Source organism: Arachis hypogaea, chromosome 5 (genome assembly GCF_003086295.3).
Source record: "Arachis hypogaea cultivar Tifrunner chromosome 5, arahy.Tifrunner.gnm2.J5K5, whole genome shotgun sequence".
Taxonomy (NCBI): Eukaryota; Viridiplantae; Streptophyta; class Magnoliopsida; order Fabales; family Fabaceae; genus Arachis; species Arachis hypogaea.
In genome coordinates, this window is record NC_092040.1 from 84833758 (window position 1) to 84847099 (window position 13342).

General features: G+C 35.7%; 1 non-coding gene across 1 annotated transcript; it reads right to left on the bottom strand.

The window, feature by feature from the left end:
* Positions 1-10970: 10970 nt before the first annotated feature.
* Positions 10971-11074, bottom strand: LOC112804624 (small nucleolar RNA R71). Its single transcript, XR_003203239.1, has one exon. It is a non-coding gene; the product is annotated as a small nucleolar RNA R71 (small nucleolar RNA).
* Between the last annotated feature and the right edge of the window lie 2268 nt (positions 11075-13342).

Below are 13342 nucleotides of genomic sequence, written 5' to 3' on the forward strand. Positions count from 1 at the left end.
AATAATTAGTTAATTAAAAGAATTTTTGAAAAAGAGGGAGATGATTTTCGAAAATTAGAGAGAGAAAAGTAGTTACGTGGTTTTGAAAAAGATAAGAAACAAATAAAAAGTTAATTAGTTAGTTGAAAAAGATTTGAAAATCAATTTTGAAAAGATAAGAAGTATAGAAAAGATATTTTGAAATCAAAATTTTGAAAAAGATATGATTTGAAAAAGATATGTTTGATAAGATATGATTGAAAAGATATGATTGAAAAAGATTTAATTCTTAAAATTAAAATTGATTACTTGACTAACAAGAAACTAAAAGATATGATTCTAGAATTTAAAGATTGAACCTTTCTTAACAAGAAAGTGAGAAACTTCAAATTTTTGAATCAATCATATTAATTGTTAGTAAAGTTTTTGAAATTTTGAAATAAAGATAAGAAAAAGATTTTGAAAATTAATTTTAAAAGTTTTTGAAAATAATAAAAAAATGAAAAAGATTTGATTTTTGAAAAAGTTTTGAAAAGAACGGATTTTTAAAATTGAAAATTTGACTTGACTTATGAGAAATAGTTAAGTTTTAAAATTTTTTGACTAAGTCAACTCAAATTTTTGAAAATTATGAGCAAAATAAGGAAAAGATAATTTTTTTTATTTTTGAATTTTTTTTATGAGAGAGAAAAACATAAAAATAACCCAAAATATGAAAATTTTGGATCAAAACACATGATGCATGCAAGAACACTATGAATGTCAAGCTGAACACCAAGAACACATTGAAGATCAAAATGAACATCAAGACTTATTTTTTGAAAAAGTTTCAAGAAAAAAAAAACATGTAAGACACCAAACTTAGACATTTTTCATGCTTAGACATTATGAATGCAAAAATGCATATAAAAAACAACAAAAAATACAAAACAAGAAAATTTAAAGATCAAACAAGAAGACTTGTCAAGAACAACTTGAAGATCATGAAGAACATCATGCATGAGTTTTTCGAAAAAAATGCATAAATTTTAAAAACATGCAATTGACACCAAACTTAAAAATTGACACTAGACTTAAACAAGAAACACAAAATATTTTTTATTTTTATGATTTTATAATTTTTTTATTTTTTGAAAATAATTTTTAGAAAAAAGCGAAAAAGAAAAATTTTTTTTGAAAACTTTTTGAAAAGAAAATTACCTAATATGAGCAACAAGATGAACCGTCAGTTGTCTAAACTCGAACAATCCCCAGCAACGGCGCAAAAAACTTGATAGGCAAAATTGTGATTTACTCTTTTCATAACTTGATAGGCATCACCGTTGTCAATGGCTACTTCCCATCCTCTCAGTGAAAATGGTCCAAATGCTCTTGTCACAGCACGACTAATCATATGTCGGTTCTCGATCATGTCGGAATAGAATCCATTGATTTTTTTGCGTCTGTCACTACGCCCAACAATCGCGAGTTTGAAGCTCGTCACAGTCATTCAATCCCTGAATCCTACTTGGAATACCACAGACAAGGTTTAGACTTTCCGGATTCTCATGAATGGCCGCCAATAATTCTAGCTTATACCACGAAGATTCTGGTTAAGGAATCTAAGAGATATTCACTGTAGCTTTCGCTTGTAGAACGGAAGTGGTTGTCAGGTACGTGACAAACCATAATTTGACGGTTTATCTTGTATTGATTTTAGGGGATTTTATCACCTTTCACCCACATTTATTCAATAAAATAGCATGGTTTTGTATATTCTCCTTTAATTGTGCTTAAGAGTGAAAACATGCTTTTTAGGCCTTAAAATAGCTAAATCTAATTCACCTTGATTCCATTAGATGCCTTGATATGTTTGTTAAGTGATTTAAGGTTTAGGAGGCAAAGATTGGATCAAGAGAATGAAGAAAGAAGCATGAAAAGTTGGAGAACTCATGAAGAAATGAAAGAACCGGAAAGCTGTCAAGCCGACCTCTTCGCACTTAAACAATCATAACTTGAGCTACAGAGGTCCAAATGATGCGGTTCTAGTTAGGTTAGAAAGCTAACATCCGGGGCTTCGAAACGATATAAGATTTGCCATAGTTGCTACAAGTATGGTGGCGCGCACGCGCATAGTACGCGCACGCGCCGTTGCTGCCACCTAGTTCACATAAAGCAAAACGTGGTCAGCGATTTTAGAAGCCTTGTGGGCCCATTCCAACTCATTTCTGATGCTATTTAAGCCAAGGATTGAAGGGAGAATGAACATACTTTTACACTTTAGAATCTAGTTACCATTAGTTTAGTTTAGTAGTTAGAATTAGTTTCTAGAGAGAGAAGCTCTCACTTCTCTCTAGAATTAGGATTAGGATTAGGATTAGTTCTTAGATCTAGGTTTTAATCTTTGCTTTCTTCTACTTCTACATCTCAATTCCTTGTTGTTAGATTCATTCTTCTTCCATTCTTTGGTTGTAATTTCCTTTATGTTGTTCTTATACTTTGTTGTAGATCTACTATTGTTCCTTCCATTTTCTTTCAATTCAATAAGAGGTAATTCATAATAATTGTTCTTCTTTGCTTTTCTATTGTTGATCTCTTGCCTTTGTAGTTAGATCTCTTTTTAATTCTTGCAATTTATGTTGTTTACTTTTATTGCCTTTCATGTGTTTGTTGAAATGCCTCTTCTAGATATAGTGTAGATTTTGTTCCTCTTGGCCTAGGTAGAGTAATTAGTGACACTTGAGTTATCTAATTCCTTTGTTGATTGGTAATTGGAGAAATTGCTAATTGGTTTGGAGTGCACTAAAGCTAGTTTTTCCTTGGGAGTTGGCTAGGACTTGTGGCTCAAGTCAATTCATCCACTTGACTTTCCTTTATTTAGTAAGGGTTAACTAAGTGGTAGCAATGAACAATTCTCATCACAATTGAGAAGGATAACTAGGATAGGACTTCTAATTTTCATACCTTGCCAAGAGCCTTTTATAGTTGTTAGTTTAATTTCATTGCCATTTACTTTCATGTCTCTTATCCAAAACCCCAAAACACATCACAACCAATAACAAGACACTTCATTACAATTCCTAGGGAGAACGACCCGAGGTTTGAATACTTCAGTTTATAAATTTAGGGGTTTGTTTTAGTGACAAAGAACTTTTTGTATGAAAGGATTATTGCTTGGTTTAGAAACTATACTTCGACGAGATTTTATTTGAGAAATTCTAAACCATCAAAAATCCATTCGTCAGTACGCGTTCATAGGGACGGATGATGATGAATGTCACGGATCATCACATCCATCAGGTTGAAGTGCGAGTAATATCTTAGAATAAGAATAAGCTTGAATTGAATAAAAGATAGTAGTAATTGCATTAAAACTTGAGGTACAGCAGAGCTCCACACCTTAATCTATGGTGTGTAGAAACTCCACCGTTGAAAATACATAAGTGATGATCCAGGCATGGCCGAATGGCTAGCCCCCAATTGTGATCAAAGATGTAAAATCTCAGATGTAAATAGAATAGTAAAAAGTTCTATTTATACTAGACTAGCTACTAGGGTTTACAGAAATAAGTTTAAGTGCAGAAATCCACTTCCGGGACCCACTTTGGTGTGTGCTTGGACTGAGCTTGAGCTTTACACGTGCAGAGGCTTCCCTTGGAGTTAAACGCTAAGTTGTAACGTGTTTTTGGCGTTTAACTCTGGTTTGTCACGTGTTTCTGGCGTTAGACTCCAGAATGCAGCATGGAACTGGCGTTAAATGCCAGTTTGCATCGTCTAAACTCGAATAAAGTATGGACTATTATATATTTCTCGAAATCTCTTTATGTCTACTTTCCAACGCTATTGAGAGGGCGCCATTTGGAGTTCTGTAGCTCCAGAAAATCCATTTCGATTGCAGGGAGGTCAGAATCCAACAGCATCAGTAGTCCTTTGTCAACCTGAATCAGATTTTTTGCTTAGGTCCCTCAATATCAGCCAGAAAATACCTGAAATCATAGAAAAACACACAAACTCATAGTAAAGTCCAGAAATGTGAATTTTGCATAAAAACTAATGAAAACATCTCTAAAAGTAGCTATATCTTGCTAAAAATTACCTAAAAATAAATCCAAAAAGCGTATAAATTATCCGCTCATCATAGTTGAAATCACAAAATAGATTAAGAAAATCTGCAACAGAATGCTTACCGTTTAGAGTCACCAGAAGAGCTACGCCAATTAGAGATAAAACTGTTAGAATTTGATGAAGGACATCATGTATTCTTAAGAGTTACTCCAACAATAGGAGTGGGTAGAGCAATTAAAACAAAGAAATTGAATCCTCGTTATATCGGTCCATTTTAAATCTTAAAGAGAATTGGGTAAATGGCGTATCTAATAGCTTTACCATCACATCTTTTGAACCTACACGACGTATTTCACATTTCGCAACTTCAAAAGAACACTTATGATGCTAATCACATTCTAGACCTGAATCAATTCAATTGAAAGAAGATCTAACGCTTCAAGTGACACCGGTCCGAATTGACGATACTAGTATTAAGCGATTACGCGGAATGGAACTCTCATTAGTAAAAGTTTCCTGGAGTTGAGCTAAAATTGAGGAACATACCTGGGAACTCGAGTTAGAAATGAGGAGTGACTACCCTCACCTATTTTCAAGTAACTAAATTTGAATTTTAGGGACAAAATTCTTAATTAAGTTGGTAGGATGTAATTCTCATAAAAAAAATAAATAATTAGTCAATAAATTAATTATTATTTAAAAAAATTAGGAAAATTAAATTTTATAGTTTAAAGATGTTAAAATAATTAAAATACGAATTTTTAACACTGATTTTAAAAATTTTTGCCCAAAATCGGGCCAACGGGCCGAATTGGGTTGGACCGAGTCCAAACTGGGTCCTAAGGCTCGACATATAAATAGCAAACCCAGCCACTCATTCCCTTCATTCAGCAAAAAGACAATGAGGAAGAAATTGAAGAGCAGCCCTAACCCCCCTCCAAAAATCATTCCTAATTTTAAATCCTTGTAACTTCCAATCCGAAACTCCGATTGACGAGCCGTTTATGACCACGTGTTCGTCTTAGAATCCTCTTCAACTCTATCTGAACAAAATGGTAAGAAATTTTGTTATTCATGCTCAGTTCAATCTTCTACTGAATTCGTGAATCTTGATTATGGGTATTGAAGGTTTTGATGTTTTTGATGATTTAGGTTCGATCTAGTGGCAGGTTATTTAATTTTACCCCAATCATTAATGGGTATGATAAGAAAACTCTAAATCCTTGTGGTTTTCGCAATTTTGTGAACCCTAGTATTAATTGTGGTCATTTGTATGGATTAGATTGAATTTAAGTTGAAGTGGAGATTGAATCAGTGATTTAAAGGGCTTAGAATCAAGCTTTGGTGGCTGAGACTCGTTGAATTTGGTTTGGAGGTCAGAAAGCTTGCAAAAAGGGGTTTTGTGGTGTTTTAAGATTGGAAGAAATCGACCAATGTATGGTTTTGGTTTCTCGTAGTTAATATTTAATGTCACATGAAAACTTAGGCTAGTTGACCGTAGGATAAACTGAATTATGTGAATTGTTCATGTTCTGTGGATATAGAAAATGATTGTGGAAGTCTAATGTGCATTGTGGTTGGAAATAGGAAGTAGATATAATATATGCATTTGATATATGTATTTGATTTGAAGTGTTAATGGTTAATGTTGGATTTAGTGAGATTGTATGAATAAATTTGTTGAATAGATTGTGTGGTTTTGAGTGTTGGTATATTGTGAAGTGATTTGAAAAGCATGTAAATATGGTTTGAGACATGAGAGGCTGTTTTGGGTTATGATATGATGGACTTTGAAATGAAAATTTTGGAAAAAATTGTGGTTATGTGTTTTTGGGTAAAAGTTGAATTTTTTAGTTTAAAATCTATTCTCTAGTTTTTCAAACTTCTTTAACACCTGTTTAGGGTCTCATAGTGAGTTGTTAAGCTTTAGAATTAGGGTGAGCATGTTGAATATGTTAAGTAGATATTGAAGGGGATATGTGAAATGATTAACTACGACGTAATGGGGTGTTGATAATGCTGAAACAGAAGTAATTGATAATGATGGAGACAATAATGATGAATTTAGACCGAATGAGACATGATTGAGAAAGACATTAACAATGATGAATTGTGATTAAATTATTTGAGATATGAGTTTCCCTGGCCACCTGTTCTAGGTTGAGACTCGATACTCTGTTAACTCTCTGTCGTAAGATTTGACTGGGTACTTTAACTCTCCGGGTTCTCCTATGGGCATGCACACACACACACACACACACACACACACACACACACACACACACACACACACATATATATATATATATGTTTGAGCTTGAGATTTTCCCCACAGATAATTTTGAGCTTGGGGATGCGGTGCATAGAGGGTCTGTCTACGGTTAGCTACCAGGACATGTCGAGTTTGCTATATAACCGATAAATGAGACTCATCAGTCGCAGGACAGATATACATCATATGCATTGTATGATTTGCTTAAGTGTGCATTATCTTGGTTTGTCTAATTGTTTAACTATGTTTATCTGCTAATTGCCTATTTTCTGTATTTGTATTCTATCTGTGTTTTTCTTCTTTGAATTGTATGTGTATGTTTTTTGAGAGACCCCTCTTAGCAGAAGTGTGGGAGAGTGTTCCACCGGTGATTTGGAGGTTTAAAGGAGACAGCAAGTTGAAGTGTTAGATTAAATTTAGACACACATAGTTTGATTACCAAATTTATGGCTTAGTATAATTCTCTCAGCTCAATTTTTGAGTGTGGGAGTTCTAGGATTGCCTCTGACTTTCTCAAGACATTATATATTATCTAGGCGGGCACCTTTACCATGCTAAAAACCCCCGATTCTCATTCCATACATATTCTGTTGTTTTTCAAATGCAGGTCGAGAGGCACCTCGTTGATCATCTAGAGACCCTCCTTACAAGCGAAGATCTATCTTTTGGGCTATTATATTTTGTTTTAGGCTATGTATATATGTATATAGATTTTTTGCATGTATATTTTGTATTTTGCCCTCTTAGAGGTTACTTTTGGAGAAACAGGTGTTTTGTTTATATTCTGTGATAACTTTGGGGTTATATATATATATATATATATATATATATATATATTTGATGAGCGGATAATTTATATGCTTTTTGGCATTGTTTTCATATAGTTTTTAGTAAGTTTAAGCTACTTTTAGGGATGTTTTCATTAGTTTTTATGTTAAATTCACATTTCTGGACTTTACTATGAGTTTGTGTGTTTTTCTGTGATTTCAGGTAAATTCTGACTGAAATTGAGGGATTTGAGCAAAACTCTGAAGAAGGCTGACAAAAGGACTGCTGATGCTGTTGGAATCTGACCTCCCTGCACTCGACATGGATTTTCTGGAGCTACAGAACTCCAATTGGCGCGCTCTCAACGGCGTTGGAAAGTAGACATCCAGGGCTTTCCAGCAATATATAATAGTCCATACTTTATTCGAAGAATGACGACGTAACTTGGCGTTGAACGCCAAGTACACGCTGCTGTCTGAAGTTAAACGCCAGAAAAACGTCATGATCCGGAGTTGAACGCCCAAAACACGTCATAACTCAGAGTTCAACGCCAAGATATGCCTTAGCACGTGAATTCATCAAGCTCAGCCCAAGCACACACCAAGTGGGCCCCGGAAGTGGATTTATGCATCAATTACTTACTCATGTAAACCCTAGAAGCTAGTCTAGTATATATAGGACATTTATCTATTGTATTAGAGATCCTGGATTGTAAATTGAATCCTGTGATCACGTTAGAGAGGGCTGGCCATTCGGCCATGCCTGAACTCTTTGCTTATGTATTTTCAACGGTGGAGTTTCTGCACACCATAGATCAAGGGTGTGGAGCTCTGCTGTACCTCAAGTATTAATGCAATTCTATTATCTTTTATTCAATTCTCTCTTATTCTTATTCCAAGATATTCATTCGTACCCAAGAACATGATGAATGTGATGAGTCAGATTACCCTCATTATCATTCTCACTTATGAATGCGCGTGATTGACAACCATGTCCGTTCTACATGCAACAGAGCTTGAATGCGTATCTCTTAGATTCCCCAACAGAATCTTCGTGGTATAAGTTAGATAGTTGGCGGCATTCATCTGGATCCGGAAAGTCCAACCTTGTCTGTGGTGTTCCGAGTAGGATCCTGGGAGTCCGAAAAGTCCAACCTTGTCTGTGGTGTTCCGAGTAGGATTCCGATCATGAATGACCGTGACGTGCTTCAAACTTTAACCTGCTGGGCGTTGGTGACAGACGCAAAAGAGGGATTCTATTCCAGTAGGAGCGGGAACCAACCGGTGATTAGCCGTACTGTGACAGAGTGCGTTGCATAGTTTTCACTGCGAGGATGGGATGTAGCCATCAGCCATGGGTGATGCCTCCAGACTGGTTAGCTGTGCGAGTGACAGCCGCACAGGTTATTTCCCCGTGAGGAATGAAAGTAGCCACAGTTGATGGTGAACCCCTATACAAAGCTTGCCATGGAAAGGAGTAAGAAGGATTGAGTAGAAGGAGTAGGAGAGCAGGCGTCCAAGAGCTCTACAGCATCTCCATCCGCTTATCTGAAATTCCCACCAATGAATCTGCATAAGTGTTCTATCCCTCTTTATTATATTCTATTTTATTATTTCTATTTTCGAAAACCCATAAACTATTTTAAATCTGCCTAACTGAGATTTGCAAGGTGACCATAGCTTGCTTCATACCAACAATCTCTGTGGATTCGACCCTTACTCACGTAAGGTTTATTACTTGGACGACCCAGTACACTTGCTGGTTAGTTGAACGGAGTTGTGACTTCAAATAAACAGTGCCCTAAGAGTAAAATCATACAAGACCAAAAAGTCAATATCATTGATCACAATTTCGTCCACCAAGTTTTTGGCGCCGTTGCCGGGGATTGTTCGAGTATGGACAACTGACGGTTCATCTTGTTGCTCAGATTAGGTAATTTTCTTTTCAAAAATCTTTTTCAAAAATCTTTCTTTTATTTTTCGTTTTCCCAAAAATGTTTTTCGAAAAAATTTATAAAAATACAAAAAAATTAGAAAATCATAAAAATCAAAAATATTTTGTGTTTCTTGTTTGAGTCTTGTGTTAATTTTTAAGTTTGGTGTCAAATGCATGCTTTTAAAATATTTTTCTTGCATTTTTTTTCGAAAATCCCATGCATTCATAGTGTTCTTCATGATCTTCAAGTTGTTCTTGATAAGTCCTCTTGTTTGATCTTGATGATTTCTTGTTTTGTGTCTTTTGTTGTTTTTCATGTGCATTTTTGCATTCATAATTTTCATGCATTAAAGATTTCTAAGTTTGGTGTCTTGCATGTTTTCTTTGCATTAAAAATTTTTCAAAATTTTGTTCTTGATGTTCATCATGATCTTCATAGTGTTCTTGGTGTTCATCTTGACATTCATAGCATTCTTGCATGCATCTTGTGTCTTGATCCAAAATTTTCATGTTTTGGGTCATTTTTGTGTTTTTCATTCAAAATTTGATTTCAAAAATATCTTTTCCTTATTTCCCTCCAAAATTTCAAAATTTTGGGATTGACTTGGTCAAAAATTTTCAAAATTAGTTGTTTCTTACAAGTCAAGTCAAAATTTCAATTTTAAAAATCTTATCTTTTCAAAACCTTTTTCAAAAATCATATCTTTTTCATTTTTTTTTGCATTTTCGAAAATTTTAAAAATTATTTTTCAAAAATCTTTTTCTTATCTTTTTATCCAATTTTCGAAAAATTAGCTAACAATTAATGTGATTGGTTCAAAAATTTGAAGTTTGTTACTTTCTTGTTAAGAAAGGTTCAATCTTTAAGTTCTAGAATCTTATCTTGTAGTTTCTTGTTAGTTAAGTCAATTTTAAAATTAAATCTTTTTCAAAATATCTTTTTCAAATATATCTTTTTATCTTTTATCTTATCTTTTTCAAAATTTGATTTCAAAATATCTTATCTAACTTCTTATCTTCTTATCTTTTTCAAAATTTGATTTCAAAATCTTTTTCAATCAACTAACTAACTCCTTGTTTGTTTCTTATTTTTTTCAAAACCACCTAACTACTTTTCCCTCTCTAAATTTTCGAAAATTCTCCCCCTCTTTTTCAAAAATTCTTTTTGTTTTAAATTTTAATTTTAATCTCATCTTATCTTTAATTTTCGAAAATTACTAACCTCTTTTTCAAAATTATTTTCGAAAATCTTCTTTTCTTTTCTTCTTCTATTTTAATTATTTAATTACTAACACTTCTCTTCACCTCTCCTCATCCAAAAATCCGAATCTCCTTCTTCATTCTTCTACCTCTTTCTTCTTCTACTAACATAAGGGAATCTCTATACTGTGACATAGAGTATTCCTCTTTCTTTTCTTGTTTTCTTCTCTTTCTTATGAGCAGGAACAAGGATAAAGGCACTCTTGTTGAAGCTGATCCAGAACCTGAAAGGACTCTGAAAAGAAAATTAAGAGAAGCTAAATTACAACAATCCAGAAGCAACCTTTCAGAAATTTTCGAACAAGAGAAGGAGATGGCCGAAAATAATAATAATAATAATGCAAGGAGAATGCTTGGTGACTTCACAAAGCCAACATCCAAATTTGATGGAAGAAGCATCTCCATTCCTGCCATTGGAGCCAATAACTTTGAGCTTAAGCCTCAACTAGTTGCTTTGATGCAACAAAACTGCAAGTTTTATGGACTTCCATCTGAAGATCCTTATCAGTTCTTAACTGAATTCTTGCAAGTCTGTGACACTGTAAAGACGAATGGAGTTAATCCTGAAGTCTACAAACTCATGCTTTTCCCTTTTGCTGTAAGAGACAGAGCTAGAATATGGTTGGATTCACAACCTAAGGATAGCCTGGACTCCTGGGATAAGCTGGTCACTGCCTTCTTAGATAAATTCTTTCCTCCTCAAAAGCTGAGCAAGCTGAGAGTGGATGTTCAAACTTTCAAACAAAAAGATGGTGAATCCCTCTATGAAGCTTGGGAAAGATACAAGCAGCTGACCAAGAGATGTCCATCTGACATGTTTTCAGAGTGGACCCTATTAGATATATTCTATTATGGTCTCTCTGAATTTTCGAAAATGTCACTGGACCATTCTGCAGGTGGATCTATTCACCTGAAGAAAACGCCTGAAGAGGCTCAAGAACTCATTGACATGGTTGCAAACAACCAGTTCATGTATACCTCTGAGAGGAATTCCGTGAATAATGGGGTCCCTCAGAAGAAGGGAGTTCTTGAAATTGATGCTCTGAATGCCATACTGGCTCAGAACAAAGTGTTGACTCAACAGGTCAACATGATCTCTCAAAATCTGAATGGATTGCAACATGCATCCAACAGTACTAGAGAGGTAGCTTCTGAAGAAGCTTATGATCCTGAGAACCCTGCCATGGCAGAGGTTAATTATCTGGGTGAACCATATGGAAATACCTATAACCCATCATGGAGAAATCATCCAAATTTCTCCTGGAAGGATCAACAAAAACCTCAACAAGGTTTTAACAATGGTGGATGCAATAGGCTGAATAATAGTAAGCCATATCTATCATCTTCTCAGCAACAGACAGAGAACTCTGAACAAAATAATTCTAATTTAGCTAATATAGTCTCTGATCTGTCAAAGGCCACCTTCAGTTTCATGAATGAAACAAGATCCTCCATTAGAAATTTGGAGGCACAAGTAGGCCAGCTGAGTAAGAAAGTTATTGAAACTCCTCCCAGTATTCTCCCAAGCAATACAGAAGAAAATCCAAAAGGAGAATGCAAAGCCATTGACTTAGTCAACATGGCCGAATGCACAAAGGAGGAGGAGGACGAAAATCCCAGTGAGGAAGATCTCCTGGGACGTCCTCCAAGCAAGAAGGAGCTTCCTAATAAGGATCCTGAGGAATCTGAGGCTCACACAGAGACCATAGAGATTCCATTAAATCTCCTTCTGCCATTCATGAGCTCTAACTATTATTCATCCTCTGAAGAGGATGAAGATGTGACTGGTGAGCAAGTTGCTCAATATCTAGGAGCTATCATGAAACTGAATGCCAAGCTATTTGGTAATGAGACTTGGGAAAGTGAACCTCCCTTGTTCATTGGTGATTTGGATACTTGGATTCAGGAAACTCTACCTCAAAAGAGACAAGATCCTGGCAAGTTCTTAATACCTTGCACCATTGGCACCATGAGCTTTGAGAAAGCTCTGTGTGATCTTGGGTCAGGAATAAACCTTTTGCCACTCTCTGTAATGGAGAAGCTGGGAATCATTGAGGTACAACCTGCCTTGTTCTCATTACAATTGGCAGATAAATCCATGAGAGAAGCTCATGGGATAGTAGAGGACGTGCTAGTAAAAGTTGAAGACTTTTACATCCCTGCTGATTTCCTAATCCTAGATACTAGGAAGGAAGATGATGAATGCATCATCCTAGGAAGACCTTTCCTAGCCACAGCAGAAGCTGTGATAGATGTCAACAGAGAAGAGTTAGTCCTTCAATTGAATGGAGAATACCTTGTGTTTCAAGCACATGGCAATCCCTCTGTGACAAAAGAGAGTAAGCATGAAGAGCTTCTCTCAGTTCAAAGTCAAGAAGAGCCCACACAGTCAAACTCTAAGTTTGGTGTTGTGAGGCCACAACCAAACTCTAAGTTTGGTGTCCAAACCCCATATCCAAACTCTAAGTTTGGTGTTGGGACTAGACAACATTGACTTGATTGCTCTGTGGCTCCATGAGAGCCACTGTCAAGCTATTGACATTAAAGAAGCGCTTGTTGGGAGGCAACCCAATTTTATTTATCTAATTTTATTTTATTTTGTTTCTTTGTTATTTTTGTGTTTAATTAGGTACATGATCATGAGGAGTCACGAAAAAATCAAAAAAAAATTAAAAACAGAGTCAAAAACAGAAGAAAAAAATTTTCACCCTGGAGGACGCACGGGCCGGCGTTCAGCGCCCAGAAGATGCATCTGGCGGGCGTTCAACGCCAGAACAGAGCATCTTTCTGGCGCTGAACGCCCAAAACAAGCAACATCCTGGCGTTTAACGCCAGGATGCGCACACAGAGGGCAATCTGGCGCTGAACGCCAGAAACAAGCTTGAAACTGGCGTTCAACGCCAGAAACAAGCATCACATGGGCGTTTAACGCCCAGAACATGCACCAATGGGCGTTTGAACGCCAGAATGGTGCATGAAGGCAATTTACACGCCTATAGGGTGAAGGAATGGTATTTCTTTTCACCTCAGGACCTGTGGACCCCACAGGATTCCCACCTCAGGATCTGTGGACCCCACAAGATC